The following is an 18,672-nucleotide window of genomic DNA, read 5'->3' on the forward strand; positions in this document are numbered from 1 at the left end:
ATGATTATAGGTTAAAACTTAGATACATACCTTTTTCACAAATAATTTATAACTTGTATACGTTAACAAAAGCAATGCACAGAACGTATTATCTGGCCCACTCAGTGAGCAATAGATTACAGCACAAAACACCGCTCCTATTTGATTGGTGCAAGTACAATATCGTTTTATTACATATTTTACTTTTATATATATTTTCTGAATTCATTTATTGATATATATAGCCATGTTATATATGATTCTGAAGCACGAATTTCGCTCTACTGAATACTGTTATTCCTTACCGTTCTCAATATCTTTATTAGTTTTTGCAGACTTTTTTACAGCATGAACAAAATTCAAATCTGCACGATGCTTTTTTTCCAGTCCCAATGAAGTGGAAAAGCTGCCAGGACAGCTCGTGATATTAATGATGTGTTTGATCCAGGACTAAAGAACTTGTCACACAGTGGTGCTTCATGAAATTTAGCAATGGTAACGAGAGCCACGAAGATATATACGGTGGTGACTGTCCGACTGCGGCTGATAACAGATATTTTAAAGCCCTAATTGAAGCCTATCCTCGCAAAACAACAAAAGAAGTTGCTGTTTAACTCGAGGTCAACCATTCAATAGTCGTTCGCCATTTAGAGCAAATAAGGAAGTCAAATAGTTTGTTAAATGGGTGTCGTATGACTTTAACAATAATAAAAGAATATTTGTCATTTAAAAGTATCAAATTTAAGTTCATTTTTACGGACGGAGCGTATATATATATATATATATATATATATATATATATATATATATATATATATACAACCCCCTTTCCGTAAAATGAACTTAAATTCGATATTTTAAATTGTGGTGATTTCGTAACTAAAGTTGTAAACATAACTATGAATAATTATATTATAACTCATAATATATAAGTGCACACTCGGCGTTTTTCTCTCGCAAAAATATTATATATAAATTAATGCAAATGTCATATTTATTGTTTGAAACAATTTTCCATTGAATATTGAATTGCACTTAACACATAAATTTCAAAAATTGATAAAAATGAGCACAATAGAGTTCGAAAGGAACAAAAGGTTTAACTGATAAACTCTTATTTTCGATTCAAGTATCATTTTCAATTCACCTATCGACAGATTGATCTGAAAGCGTAAAAAATTAGCACCTCTGACGGAAAATGTATATTTTTAGCATGTGGAAGAGTAAGATGCTAATCAATATTAAAATAATATTCATAAGATTGCATTAATATCATGTATTTCTTTATGTGATTTTTTGTAATAATGACAAGCACTACTGCATAATACAACTCTATTTATGTAAAGACAAATCTACATAAACAAACAGGCAATTTGTTGCTTTTCGATATCACCTTAAAGTTATTGATATTTTTGTTATTTCATTTGAGTGACATTTTCCAAATATTATGTATTTCATGTAAAATATATGTTTTATATTAAATATCATTAAGTGTGTGTGTGTGTGTGTATGTGTGTGTAGGTATTTGTGTACATGAGAAAGATTTACAGAGTGGAATGATAGAAGTTCCATCCTTAATAATACAATACTAAATCATTATTTTAAAACTTTTTTTTAAATAAATGCATATGCATCACATGATCATCATGCTTTTTAGCACATTCAGATACAGTTTATGTTTGACTTTCAAGCTGACTACGAAGATGTAAGCTCATATAAGCTGGTCCCTATTTGAATTATACCAAAGACAATAACCGTGGCTGGAAAATTGTTTTTTTTTTTCAGTTTGAGCAAGTCTATATAACTCTTGGCACACCAACGAGGCGTTTTAAGGGTGCTGGCAATGGTCCTGTTGCCATAACTTGGATCAGTAGTGAGCATGGGTTTTACAGCAGCGCATCTCATATCTCGCTTGTTGAACATTGTGTCAGACATGATAGAAACCTCTATCGCTGTTGAGATTTGTACACAACTGGCAAACTGATGATTGTCTGCAACAAAGACAGAAAAGTGGTGTAATGAAACGAAAACTGAATGGAATTTTGTCGTTTTTTCTAGGGCAACAATTTTACCTATCCCCCATGTACACTCATACTCTTACAGTGTATAAAATCTTGAGCTGGCTGTTATGTTTAACTCCCGACAAAGTAGTATTCATCTGATGTAATACCTTTACCAATGTTATAAACGTTCGTGTAAATATAATTATGATTAAGTTGGATATTAGATTTTGATACTTTTATTACTATACAACTATTGATCTATTATAGGTGAATGTTTTTAACTGTTTGTTTTCGTGGTAACGACATTGTGTTTAATACCGGGTTTGACGCCTTTATCACCTTTAGCCCATAAGTAAATTAACTTTCGAGACTAGTGGTCATGCTGGAAAAGGTTAATTGGAGAGGTCAATTTGATTAGGGGATTTTCGTGTTATGATTCTTATGAAGTGCAAGAAAAGAAAGACTGATAAAAGACGACGTTAAAATACTCTCATTAACATGTGCGTCTTAGCAGAAGAAAACCACGCACAGTTTATGATATACGCAATCTGTTTATTCAATACGAAGCGGGGAAGACGCCGGTGATTGCCCATCTTTTAGTTCGTTTAATTATAGATTAATTCATGCCAAATTCGATTCTCTATTAAATAGTATACTTACTACATAGTACGGGTTTCAAATGTTAAAGAACGTAGGTGCTATCAAGTAGAATCGAAATATATATATAAAAAAAAGGGGTTCGGACGGCTTTCCCACCAGTTGAGCAATTGAAGGAGAGATAAGATATTTATTATTAAACCACTTCAAACTATGAAAGTATTTCCGCATACGGAAGAGTAATGGAAATATATCGGCAAGTTTAAAAGAACGTTGTGCTTTCCTCCTGGCATATCTCTCTACGCGTTATTTCTCCATACAAATAAATATATTCCTCGTTATAAACCATTATCGGTTTATGAATACTATGTTCTGTTAAATTCAGTTTTATGTGACCAGTAGTTTAAGAGTTTATCAGTTAAATATTTTCACACAGACACAGAAAATTCCTCCACTGTTTTATTCATATGGATATAACAACAGCAATACAGTCCAAATAACAATAAATCATACATATATAACAGAGAGAAAAAAATAACATGGTTCGTCAATAAGATCACGATTGTGAAGTTATAGTTTGGTGGAAAAGATGAAAAGTACCTAACACTGGAAATTTGAATGAGAGAACAAGAGTAAGATTATTAAACCTCAGTGGTATATGAAATAAATATACGCCTGTGCGAATTTTGTAAAGGATCTCAATTCGAACTAATTATTACATATATAAAGTACATGTGTATCAACTATAGGGCTGTTTACCATTACATTCATTATATGCAACAATGGTTTCCTTTAAATATCTTGAACAAGACATTTAATATATTCATTAATGCGCAGTTCTATAAAATAAATTCAATTTTACCCAAAATTTCTTTGATGAATTGAAAAGAAATAAACACAAATCCACCACAAATCAATTTGAAAAAGTGTGCTCAACTAAGGAAGCCTGATATGCAAAGAAATCATGAAATAATTAATAATGGTTGTTCTAAGTATTTAAAGTAATACCCGACTGACAATTTAATAATTAGAAAAGAAGTTTTGGTTTTATAAAACTCTAAAAGGTTGTCCGTTTTATAAAACTATAGTATTACAGCTCAGTTTTAGATACTCTGCTCCTTATTTTTAAAGTCATGTTCATACAATTTTTAAAATTACAATTGAAATGTAATAAATCAAGTACAATACTTCAGTGTGTCTATACACTAACATTTATTTCCAACATGCCTCTGCCTAATATATATATATATATATATATATATATATATATATATATATATATATATATATTATTTTTAAAATGTAATTATCCACTGACACGTGTTTCGTCGTCTATGACTCATCAGAGTAGCTGAATATAGCGAGATTCATCAGAGTCAGTGGATAACACGTGTCAATGGATATTTACATTTTAAAAATAATAGATATACTGCTCCCCATGTGGGGGTACCAAATTAGTTAAAGGGAAAATTATTCCCAACTCGCATTTAGGTAAAAATTCACTTTCGTAAATAATTGAATTCATTCAAAACATATCGCTAAAACCAAAACAAAAAAACATCTCTCTCTCTCTCTCTCTCTCTCTCTCTATATATATATATATATATATATATATATATATATATATATATATATATATATATATAGTCATCCGCATATTTTCTCGCTGTTTCACAGCACATCAGTGCGGCTAAACAAACAACTGTCTCAAGCCAGGATCGATGTATATATATACATACATACATATATATATATATATATATATATATATATATATATATATATATATATATATAGGTAAATATATGTACAATGTTTTTGACTCCTAATGGGGAGTAGATATTAAAATGCTGTCAACCACAACAATATCTGGAACAAGGCCGGAAGGATAAAAGTAAGAACGCTTCCCTAAAGGGGGGCACGCTTGCCTCAACAAAAATTGCCTGCCCACCCCGTCTGCATTCCCCAGTAGGGGCGCCTCAGGCGATAAGAAATATATTCTCCCCACCCGAAAGCCGAGAGAGTTGGAGCTCTTAGGTGATACCGGAGCGTTGTACTTCAGTCCGACAGGTGCCGGGCCGGTTGCCGGCCTCTCATCTGTCGAGCTGAGTGTCAAGAACTGATCATTGATGAGTACTCTACCTGAATCCCTGATGCCGAAGCCGCTAATAGTCAACCCCCCTATTACGATGAATGGGGGTATGACACCCATGATTTTCGACGATCGTTTTTATAATCACAAATCAAAATAAACAACGAAGGAAAAGCTTCCAAAGTTACTAGAAAAATTGTCGAATTTTGGATTCAGTAAGTTCGCCGCCATCGTTGTCACTAGCAATTGCACCACGGATCTGAACTGCACTGCTCCTTCGCCGCTATCTTTGCTACTGGCAATTATACCCAGGATCGTACTGCACTGCTTCTTCACCGCCATCTTTGTTCAACATAATGTCGCAACACTTAACTATATACATATATATATATATATATATATATATATATATATATATATATATATGATGATATCATCGTAGGATATATATGTGTGTGTGCGTGGGTATATATATATGTATATATATATATATATATATATGCACTTCAAGGAATGTGTGATGTAGCCATTCCAAATAACAGTAAAGCTCATGTTAATTCAGCAAGCAACACATTAAAGGATATATATATATACATATATATATATATATATATATATATATATATATATATATATAACATATATTTGATATGGTACTAGCTGGCAATAATAGGAAGTTTCACACTTCCATTAATGTGAGGAAACCAATTAAAAATAAAATCAATTATAAACTAAAGTTATCAATTTTATGTAAGGCATATAAATACACCCTTAATAAGAAAAATAGTTTTAATTTGTGCACTTTAAAATCTTTCTACATAGTTACATCTAATGATGATTTATTAAATAAAAAAACAGGAAATGAGCCAAGGTGGTACGATTAGAGTGGGATATATGTTAGTGTATGTTAAATTTTGAATAAATGTAGAGTATGAATCCACATATGAATGCCTTTTTTTAATGAATCGGAGTGTGAGATCTAATATTGGAAGGACTTAACATTAATGGCTGAGTATAATTGAAAGTTATGTCAAAGAAACCTAATAAATATATTAGATTATTATTAAACCGTTATTCATTATAATGTAAACTTAAGACTGATTGATGAATTGCGAAGTCTTATATATAGAAATAAAAGGATATTGTGCAATAGTTAGAGATAAATTAATGCTTTAGTATTTGCTTAATTTCGATTTCATTAGTTATGTACAACTATATTAGCTCAGCTGAAATTAAATGGTATAGGAAGAATATATATCGTTTAAAATACATATAAAAGAATTTAAGAATATGCAACATTACCATTTTCCCATGAATGTTAAAGATTATTATATTCTGGTAAAATTTGCAATGTAAGCATAATTAACATTTCTGATGTATACGTGCCATTAATTTTATGTATTTTGTAATAGAAAAAGGATCATGAAAAATAATACTAAACATCAACTATAATATAGTCAGAATTTTTATATAACACAAACAATCACCACACTGCTGATATAGTTACTACTGCTACTAATAGAAATATAACAATAGTAAAATTAAAACGAATTTTAATTAGAACTCGCGCGAAAGAGCAGAACACAAAATGTTTTAAATAGTAATAATAATAATAATAATAATAATAATAATAATAATAATAATAATAGAAAAGTAATAACAAAGATTTCACTGGCGAGGACTGCTATTGACCCTAACCAGTTATCCATTACTTTTGGAATTTTCATCTCTATTTTTCTCGTTATGTACTGAATATTTATGAATGAAACCTCTGTGGAATATTTTCCTTATTTTGTGTTAAAGATCTATTGTGAAAGAAGTTTAAAAAAATAATCTAAAAAAGTTATTTTTAAGTTTTTGTTAAAAAAAAATGAGTTGTGATGTTAGGAGAAACACAAACTGAAACAGAGATAATATTCAGACCTTTAATAATACAAAGAGGGGATTGCAAAAATGACCTGTTGTGTGACGAGAAATACAAACTGAAATAGAGAGAGGAGAGTTTTAAAATATAATCTTAAAAAGATAAGATACATGTTGGAAAATAATTTCATCCAAGGCATGACAATTGTTATTACTAAAATCCTTAAAAATAAAAGTACAAGATTCAATTTGAAATTTATTTATCTTTAAAGTGCACTTTTATAAATTGTATAAAGTAAGGTATAAAAATGTAATTTAAATTGAATCAAAAAATTACCTTGGATTTATTTTATGTAATGTATATTTATTGCAATTTAAACACATCTAGCAATCTATCTATATACATATAAAAGTGTCTATGGGTGTATCTGTGTATCTGTGTGTCTGTGTACATTTCCCTACACAATAACTATGCCAATTTTTAGTCTAAATACTCGAAATTTGATATACAGGGTACTTTGATTTGGAAGATCGATGTGATCGGTTTTTGGACAGAAATTTGTAGATTAAGGGGTCAATGTTCCACGATTTGACCTTTGACCTTGGACATGGATCTAATTTAATAACTTGATTTGAGCCCAAAACAATAAAATTTAAGGGATCATAATAGGGGTCAAAGTTAAAACAAATTGACCTCTGCGGTCTCTTCCAAATTACTCAGAAAATGTCTGGTCTAAATATTCGAAATTTTACATATAGGGTATTCAGATATTGGGAAACTTTTTCATCAGTTTGGGTGGATAATGTTTAGTTATCAATATATAAATGTATGTATGTCTAAAACTTCTGACAGCGTTGCCGGATTTTAACAAGCTCAGTATCGTTTTGATGTTCGACCTTTCATACGACAAATATCGAAAAATTGGCTAAAAACATTCATATCTTCACCTTCAATAAGGCACTTTTCTACAGGATAAGATCGTTTTTTCACCGATATTTTTGAAAGATATCATCTCTTTTCGATTGTCTAGCCTTAATGTAAACATGAGCTACTTCGGGTTTGGCGGTGGTTGTAACCGCACAGACGTCAGGTTTTTGTTTCCCGTTCTTTTCCTCCTTCGCGGTACGGGTTCGAGCCTGCCTTCCTACTACCACTTTTTTGGGGGGCTCAACATACACAGCAACAAAACCGGGCAACGCCGGGCTGAAAACGTGAACGTGCCTTGTGTCCGTCTGTGTGTCTGTGTACATTTTCCTACGTAATAACTTTGTAATTTTTTTTTGTTTACAGACTCGAAATTTGATATACAGTGTATTGAGATTTGGCAAAATCTATGTGATCGAGATTCGGCCAGAAATTTGGCTGTTACGGGGTCAAACTTCGGTGATTTAACATTTGAGACCTCTACCAAACTCCTCCGATAATTTTAGGTCAAAAATCTTGGAATTAAAGATATACGTTCCTTGAATATGGATCTAACTTATTAACTTGATTTAAGCCAAACATTGATAAATGTTAAGAGGTTATAATAGGGGTCAAAGTTGAAATAAATTCACGTTTTTTCTTTTTTTTTTTTTTTGCTCAGCATACAACTCCAAACACCCGGGCAACGCCGGCCACCCATGCTAGTAAATGATATAGATATAAAATTGTCAATAATTATTATTTAAGTGCAACAGAATTTGTATTAAATGCTTTTCTAAATTGTATTAAGTATATCTACAAACTTTATAATCTAAATCAATATAAAATCCACTTAGTAATAATGGTAGTTTAATATTTGTTTCGATTTAAGTCATCTGCTTGAAAATATATCGTCTTTTACTTATGTTATTCTCGAAAACTCTATTCAACTGAGTATTTTCGACACATTTTTTAATACTTGCAATGGATAATCTAGTACGACGAGAGTGGGGTATTATTTTTACTTGTCCATTTAATGATTACTACCGTGTTTTCATTTAGCGTTTTTCTTCTGCATACCGGTATGTCTTTAATGTTTTATATATTTATATACTGTTATTACTCGATTAAGGACGTATATGTCTGTTAAACCTTTCCAATTAATTTTATATTTATATTGCCTTTTTGAACTCAAGAAAAAACACGTTCTTTTCGGTTGAACTGATAAAATGCATATGTTGATTGTTTGGTTTTATGCTATTAATGAAACACGTGTAAGACGCCGTAATTTAAACAGTATGAATGAGACTTATTTGTATATTACTGTGATTTAAAAATGTTTAAAAAAATTATATAAATGTCTATATGTAATGCTTTTATATATATCTATATATATTTATATACATATATATATATATATATATATATATATATATATATATATATATATATATATATTTAAATAAGGTGGTAGTCGCCAACAATGTGTATTTTTTAACATTATTTTATTATCCCGCGTCTTGGTTTTTCATTGAGAATTATGTTTGGATCATTGTAATAATGTTTTTAAATCATTGAACTCGTTTTTACGCATTTCAGACGTTCTGTGAAGCGTCCTCGTCAGAAATTAGTTTCAAATGTGTTGGAGATGTAAAAATGGCATTTTCGTGGTTCATTTGAAGTGTTTCCAAGGGGTGGAGGCGTGAAAGTGTCTATTATTCATTGGCATGTTCAATTTTTATTACTCTTTTATTGGACTTGTCGGGGGGGGGCGCTGACCTCGGCTGTAGTCACTCTCGTGCGGTGTTTCTCTCTCTCTCACTCTCTCTTTCTGCTTGTGTTTTTTTTCCTTTTCCTTTAGGGTAGGGTGTGTGTGTGTGTTTTTTTCTTTTATTGGTTTGAGAATGTGTGTACTGTTTTATAGTATTATGAGATTATTTGCTTCCCTAGGAAGGTGACTGCGATACAAGGTCGTTACTAATGTGTATGGTGAGGAGGGGGACAGCTCTTCTGAAATAAGGGTAGGGGTGCTTTCATTCTATTTTGATGTGGGCATGGCCAGACCCAGGATCGGTTTCTAGTGTGGGGAGACAAATAAATAGAAACATTAAAAAAAAGCTATACATATTTTTAAATACACCCCTCTATCTAAACAAACATTATATAAAGAACACCCGAAAAGTCTGAAACGAAAAATCACAATACTAAAATCCAAGAATCCAAAAAATAAATATCAAAATAGAATGAAATCACCCCTACCCTTATTTCAGAAGAGCTGCCCCCCCTCCTCACACATACACATTAGTAACGACCTTGTATCACAGTCACCTTCCTAGGGAAGCAAATAATCTCATAATACTATAAAACAGTACACACATTCTCAAACCAATAACCCCCCCACACACACACTACCCTAAAGAAAAAGGGAAAAACACAAGCAGAAAGAGAGAGTGAGAGAGAGAAACACCACACAAGAGTGAATACAGCTGAGGTCTGCGCCCCCCCCCCGACAAACCCAATAAAAGAATAATAAAAATTGAACATGCCAATGAATAATAGACATAGAATTTCGCGTCTCCACCCCTTGGAAACACTTCAAATTACCTACGAAAATGGTATTTTTTCATCTCCAACACATTTGAAAATAATTTCTGACGAGGACCCTTCACAAAACGTCCTAAAAACGACTTCAATGATTTAAAAACATTAGTACAATGATCCAAACATAATTCTCAATGAAAAACCAAGACACGAAATAATAAAGTAATGTTAAAAAATACACATATTTAAATATACATCTTTCTTTCGTTGGAATTTCTTAACGAATTTTATACAAATATATATATATATATATATATATATATATATATATATATATATATATATATATATATGTATATATATATATATATATATATATATATATATAGGTTTTTGGAGTGTCTATTTTCTATGGAGTGATAATTTCGATTGGTGCCACCTAAATTGCAAATGGCGGCTGAAAAAATCGCTTATAATTTGAGGGGGTTATGCAAAGTTGTAATACTGAAAGGTAATATGTTGCATTACATTTATAAGTCTCTTCTTTTATGCTATAGGGAGTATGATTATAAGGGGAGGGGGTCTGAGATTAGGATCCCAATGACTATGAATGCGTTTAACTCGATGAAAATTGTTAAGGATACATATAGATGGCAATGTGGAGGAGTAAGGACACCATTACTTATTATGAGAGTGGTAAAAATAACAAATAATAGTAGGCTAACTATAATATTGGGAAAGATAATAATAATAAAAATTATAATAATAGTAGTAATAATAAAGATGATAATAAAATAGAAGTAAAATTGAAGATAAAAATAAAGATATAAATAAAGAAATAATTAAAGTTTAACATTAAAATAAACATTAAAAATAATATTACCAATAGTTGTGATAAAAATACATTCAAAGTTAATGTAAATAACAATGAAAATTAAGATAATGGTAGCGGTTATGATAGCAATGACGGAGATAATTACGGGAATAATAATAATAACAGCAATTATAATGAAGATTATAATAATAATAATAATAATAATAATAATAATAAAATAATAATGATAATAATAATAATAATAGCAGTAAAACAAGACAGTAATAGTAATGATAATAATAAAGATAGTAGTAGCAATACTACTGCCACTGCCTCTACCATAACAACCACTAATATTAATAATAAAAATGAAAATACTGTTAATACTAATTATTGGGGTGCGTAAAAACAAAGGGTTACAGACAAGTGGGGGGGGAACAGTAGCAGGAAATGGTGTTCAACAGATGGGGCTAAGTGCCCCCCTGAGAGATAAAGTAAAATGAAAGAATATGTTTTTTCTTACATAGGGATCACCACTTATGAAGGCCCGGAAGCCACTGGGGGATAAAGGTTATTTTGTGTACAATAATCAATGGCATAATATCGTGGTAATATTTGGTATTGGAGATACGATAAAGTGTCTTACTTAAGGGGTCTATTAATCAGGAATTTATTTATGTTGGACTTGAAGACATCTAAGTTGTTGCCAGGTTGGAAACTATAATAATAATATAATAAAAAAAATAATAATAATAATAAAATAATAATGATAATAATAATAATAATAGCAGTAAAACAAGACAGTAATAGTAATGCTATTAATAAAGATAGTAGTAGCAATACTACTGCTACTGCCTCTACCATAACAAACACTAATATTAATAATAAAAATGAAAATACTGTTAATACTAATTATTGGGGTGCGTAAAAACAAAGGGTTACAGACAAGTGGGGGGAACAGTAGCAGGAAATGGTGTTCAACAGATGGGGCTAAGTGCCCCCCTGAGAGATAAAGTAAAATGAAAGAATATGTTTTTTCTTACATAGGGATCACCACTTATCAAGCCCGGAAGCCACTGGGGGATAAAGGTTATTTTATGTACAATAATCAATGGCATAATATCGTGGTAATATTTGGTATTGGAGATATGATAAAGTGTCTTACTTAAGGGGTCTATTAATCGGGAATTTATTTATGTTGGACTTGAAGACATCTAAGTTGTTGCCAGGTTGGAAACAGGCAAACCAAAGAGAAATGCACAGGTGTGCACTTCTCAGAAAAAAAATCAATTTTAATGGAATCTACGTTTTGATTAAGGCACAGATAAAGAGTGGGGGAAATTACTGACAGTCGTTTTAGCTAGACGGGTCTTTATCATGAAGGATTGGCGAGGAGGGAGCAGAGATTGTTGTCATATAAATAACGATAAAACAAAGACAGGCTCGCAACGTCTCTTCTGTGGGAGAGAGGTTGCAGAAAAGAGAAGAGAGCATCCCCCACTAAGCCATAAAGACTATTTTGTACTCTGTCAAGGCAGGATATGCTGTTTTTATTTTAGTTCCAGCACAGATGTGGCAGCAGTACTCCATCTTTGAACGTACTTGGCTTTTAGAGAGAGAGAGAATTGCATCAGTAGTGAGATATCTTCTGGAGCAGTAGAAGGATCCCACTATTTTCCCAGCGACCCGGGCCACAGACTTGATTTACGTGTTCCATTTCAGATCAGGAGTAAATGTCGAACCCAGGAGCTTGTCAAAACACGAAACCTCCCCAAGACGAGAGCCATCTATTTCAATTGATGCTAGATGAGGAACAGAGCGTTGATGATATAACGTTAGGAGCTTGCTTTTAGATGCAATAAAAGTAACTAGCCATCTCTTCCCCTACTGAACCACGCGCTCAAGATCAGAGGAGAGGGAATCAGATAGAGCTTTGTCATTTACGGCCTTTGATGTGTTTCCGTACATGGTGGTGCCATCAGCATAGATGTCAACGAATGATTTAAGTATGTGTTTTGGGAGATCATTGATATAGATCAGGAAGAGAGTTGGCCCCATGATGGCCCCGTGGGGTTTCCAGCATTAATATTGTGGGTCTCTGATTGCTGCCCATCAACCGCTACCCTTATGAACCTATCAAAAGAACTGATTTAATTATTGAGAAAACATTTCTAGTTATGCCGGAGCTGGAAATCTCGTAAAGTATGCCCTTATGCCAAACCTTATCGAAGTCCTTTTATATGGCAATGGCCCTAGAAAGGAAGCCTTTGTTGAGAGATTCACTAATCCTATGAGATATAACTGTTAGCACATCAGCTGTAGATCTAGCAGAATGGAAACCGTATTGCATGTCACTAAGGAGGTTATTTCTGCTGAGAGGGTGTACTACTTCTTTATTTAATATGGATTGTAGTAACTTACTCATGACACACAAGAGACTTATTGGTCTGTATTGAGAGGGAGATGACTCATCCCCTGAGTTCTTAAATACAGGGTGTACTGACGAAGTTTTCCAGGGTGTGGGAACGCACGTCTCCTTAAGGAAACACTTAAACAGTTTTGTAACTATAGGGACAAGTTTTGGTCGAAGCTTTTTAAATACGATAACTGGAATGCCGTCTGGGTCTGTTGCTTTACTGGAATCAAGGTTCTTGATTAGTTTTGCGACTTCGTGCACTGATATTTTTATGTTGGATAGTGTGCTGTTTGTTGTAGAAGGAAATACGGGGAGTTGATGACATTCGTCACATGGGATAGAGTTAGCTGCAAGTTCTTGGCAAAGAGTCTGGCCTTGTCTGATGATGATAAATGACCTCAGGTTAATTGATGATGGTTGGGATAGAACGCAGGCATCCGTTCAGAATCCTGTTTGCTATTTTGTAAAACTGGAGGAAACCAAGCCGCTGCTCAGCTACTTGTATTTGACAGACTGAGCATATACCTGTCTTGCATTTTTATTACTCTTTTACAGTGGTTGCTGGCAGTCCTTAAGGCAGCTTTATTCTCAGTACATCTATTACGTTGGTAGCTATGGAAAAAGTCATTTCTGTGCGCAATGGCAGCAGCACATTCTGGGGATAACCATGGCTGGCTGTTAGGTTTTGTTGGAATATTTTGGATGGTATGAATCGGTCTATGCTAAAATTAACCATTCGGTCAGGTCTGATACTATAGAGGATACATACTTTATAAACATAGAATGCAGATATAGATCAGATATGAAGGTACGCAAGCTATGCCAGTCAGCTATAGAGTATATATACATACACACACACACATACACACACACACACACATATATATATATATATATATATATATATATATATATATATATATACATACGCATATACACATACATATATCCATATATACAAACACAGATAAAAAAAACTAAACGTAAAATAAGCCAGGAAAGCGTAAGAGTTCGGTGAGCAAAACGTCCTTGGGTTTAAATTAAATTAAAGGATTGCTTCACTGGGAACGATATTTTCAAGAGTCCACCTTAAAACTTTAGATTTCTTGAAGTTCGATTATAAAGCCCATCAAATTTATATTTTTATGAGCAAGCATGACTTGGAAAATTGAATACATACTTTTTCGTTTATGAACACGAGGGACAGGTCCATACAAATCGGCGTAACTACTTAATGTAGTAGTTCTAATGGCCAAGAGATACAAGAAGCATAGTTTATAGCTGTCCGTTTTAGTTTCATATTTCTCAAAATATTTTGTTAGGTTGGTCTTGCGTAGATGCGTTGGCCTGGTGAATCCTTTATTCCTCCTAATTTGGATGGAAAAAACTGTGTTTTTTTTCAACATAGACTCTTGTGATGGAAATTACCCGAAACTGGACTGGTTCAACTGTGTTCAAATCTAAGTTATATTATCAGTAGGAAATGTCAGCTAGAAAGAAATTGGAAAAAAACGTGTTTGCTTGTGAGGCGTTGGGAACGCGTTTGGCTGGTAGTTGCAGGGGGTAGAAGAGGAATGGGGATATGTCTGTATAGGTGACGAGGGTGGATTGGGTTAAATCGGGGGAGCTTTTCTTAGGTTATATCTTCGGTACATTTAAAAGTTTTAATGTAAATACTACTGGTATGGAGGGCCTTGTGTAAATCTAGTAGTTGAGACCAAATGCGCTGATGTTTAAATAATTGCTTGTTTGGGGTGCGGGCTTGCCAGTGGGGTTTAGGGGTGGTGGTTAGATGGTTCTTAATTAAGGTTTTAAGTCTTTAGCTCTGGGAAGAGGTTTCTAAGCTATTTTTTCGTTGCGCCTAGGTTTTAAATTGTTTAGGTTATATGCTCGTTGCATCGTGTGCTGATTAGTGGGTTGATTGCAATTTAATAGGTGGTATTAAGTGAACATATTTAAGGTGGTAGGGTTTGTTAGGCTAAGTTGTCTGCGTGTCTATGTTCAAAGTAGATATATTGTTTATTAGGCCTTGCCAAGATGGAGGCGCTTGTAGGTCCGTGATTTATTTAAAGTTATGTAATGGCTATGTGTTCAGAGGGTGTGCTTATATTTTATATTAAAAAGTTTTTATGGGAATTTTAAAGATCGCGTGTGTTGATGGGTGGTTAAAAAATTGGCTTGGGGTGTTGTCCAATAGCCTTATACTAGGGGAAACGGTTAGTGATGGATATTGTTGCATTTTATGGATGGCGATAAGCTATTTCCTGTCCGCTGGTGTATTTTCAGTCGGGTTAATTTCATTTACGTACCTGAACTTTCTCTTGTGTCTACAACTACAAATTATCTCTTGTTTTGAATTGAGGATGTTTAATTTTTGTAGGTGCCGTTATAATCCCGGTCGCCTCTGCGTTACATAAAAGGCAGTATTTAGAGACTGGGATGTATGACTTGAAGTTTCTGAGTATTTTCCATTTTAATGTAAAGTTTATTTTGTTTTGTTTTAAATTTCTAACTAAGTAAGATAGGGTAGTTTTGGTTTTAGGGTTCTCCTTTGAGAAGGATTGTAAATGGTTCGTAATTCGGGCCTTTATCGGGAATGAGGATAATCCTAAGTGAGCATGTATTGTGCGCGGTGTATATAGAGGTTCTTCCTTTATCTGAGGGTTGCCTGAGTTTCTATGTACAGGTTCTGTGGAGCTTATACCTATTTGCTGTGTGGTCAGTTGTTCAGATTATTGGGTTATGCGGATCCTCTCTGGTTTAACTGGCACTATAGGTTTGGGCTGTCAGGTTATTAGTTGTAGTATTACTCGGGAGTACTGTTACTGTACATGAATATATTACGTCTGAGTGTACACATTCATTCTCCAGTGGACATCTATTTGGGTCGTTACAATTGCAGTTCGGTGGGGTTAGACTAGGGTTGCCATTAATTATTTTCTGCGCTGATTCTATTTTCTTACTATTAGTTCTCATAATAGTGTGTGCTACATTATATACTACCAAGTACAATCTAGATATTCTTATACATACATATATATATATACGTATATATATATATATATATATATATACATGTGTTGGATGCATTTGTGGTAACATGTTCTGTCTTAGATACACATATATGTTTATATGCCATTATTTTTTATTATTAAATAGGTCATTCAAAACAAAATTATTTAATGTTTAGCATTCCTTTTAAAATCTGAAGTAGAAATATAGCTTAGACGAGGTATTTTTATTTTATTTTTGGAACCGGTATTTTATTACTGTTTTCAGACAGTAAAGATTTGTGCGCATTTTATTACATTGGAGATTTGCATATCAATTTATTTTTTATTTCATGATCATACCAGAACGTTATGTGTACGATTTAAGTAAGTATGCCGTAAAACAATTTAAGTTCATTTTTTGGAGACAACTGGAGAAGAGATACTATAGAGAGGGCATATACGAAAGTAAATAATAAACGAATGAAAAACTTGCATTTGATTATGTTGTTTTATAAATGAATTTAAACAACTTCTTAAAAATCCTCATGCAAAAAATATAACTAGTGAAAATCTCGCAAAACTTTATCTGATAAAATATGATTATATAGAATAGAAAATCTAAATCAATATTGAAAATATACTGCGCATATATTTATTCATTATTATACTTTAACTTACTTTATCACCTCTTTATTTTTACAAAATACTTAATCAGATAATATACACACTGCATTAATATTTTTTAACATATGCATTTGCCATGCACCTTATTTTTAGGTTATAAAGTTTTAACCGAAGAATTCACTCGCCCCTGGCCAGTAATTATGCAATTATTCTGCTACCTCTATATTGTTTTATACACAATCTGTATTAATTCATTATTGATATGTGAGAATTTTAAACAAGAGTTGCCAACAACTCTTAACCTTATATAATTTAAATTACATCTATGTACATTTAATTAGAAATCATTCACCCCTAATTTAAAATATTAATAATATATATATATATATATATATATATATATATATATATATATATATATATATATGTAGATGAATAAAAAAGAATGCGAAAAGTATAAAAGCTTATAACTTTTCTTTATTCGTTTTCAATTGATGACGTGCAGGAATACAAAATAATAATATTCTGAAAAAAAATAAAAACTGTTTATATATATATATATATATATATATATATATTTATATACATATATATATATATATATATATATATATATATATATAATCTGTCGTCGATTCACATTATAAATAAACCTCGTTTCATTGTGGATATTTGTACTTAACCTAAATATTTACAAGAATTATTGTGGCAAAATGCATATAAAATATTTCTAGTTGTAGTAAGATGCGACTTTTGTATTTAATAAATTTCATTTTAAAACATTGCTTGGATATTTCCTATACTATACACTTGTGGAGATAATCGATTTTTTATTTAGAATTATTTCATTGTTCAATCGCTTATCTGAGCACCTTAAGTTATCTATTGCAAAAAGTGCTTATTTTTGCTTAGTCAAACCTAAGTATGTCCCCTTCATAATCGTCTTAAACTCCTTTAGTGTCTCTCTCCCTTTCACTGGATATATATATATATATATATATATATATATATATATATATATATATATATATATATACATATATATATATTCAATTTAGAATTGATTCTGCTCTTATACATTCGAAATCTCATTAATGACCATATATTTAATTATATTGAACCAAAACTTTTCAGCTAAACACAAGGAAAATCGAAACTAAGTGTAAAAGAAAGGTAGATTCTATTTTCTCCCAAACAAAAACTATACTGTAATCTCTAAATCCAAATGAAACTTTACTGTATTCTGTAAGTAAATAACCCTGACCCTTGAAAGCTAACAATCTGCCCCCCACAAACTGCGACTAAACCCTACATTTTACACACGCCGTAATAGTGGAATCCTTAACCCCAAGTTCCTAACTTCCAGAAACTACCCGCCAAACGGTCTTCACTAAACATCTATACATTTCTACCCCTGACATACATTAGAGGTCACTCCTATTCAATTAGTTACTTACCAGCCAAGTATGCACTTGGATGCAAACCGATCTTCATTACATAGCAATTGCCTCTTCCTAGACGGCTCTCCAACAAACAACACTAAACCAAGCTGATTCTCACTGCCATGCAAAACTCGCAATGATTCTTAAATGAAAACTGAATAGTGGAAACACTGACAACTCCTATTTGCATCTACTGAAAACTCGCCCAAATATATATTACTTAATTATACATACGAAATACACCATAACCTAAAATGTACCTCCACTTAACCCCTGGGTGTACTTCTCCTACACCCTAACCTCCGCAAACCTAAATATACAGTGACTGGGCAAAATTTCTTAGCTCCATTCCTAATACCTACTCAAACTATTACGTTATCCAGAACCCAAACTAACAAAAGTTA

The sequence above is a fragment of the Euprymna scolopes genome, chromosome 8 (assembly GCF_053919585.1).
Source record: "Euprymna scolopes isolate OS-2025 chromosome 8, ASM5391958v1, whole genome shotgun sequence".
NCBI lineage: Eukaryota > Metazoa > Mollusca > Cephalopoda > Sepiida > Sepiolidae > Euprymna > Euprymna scolopes.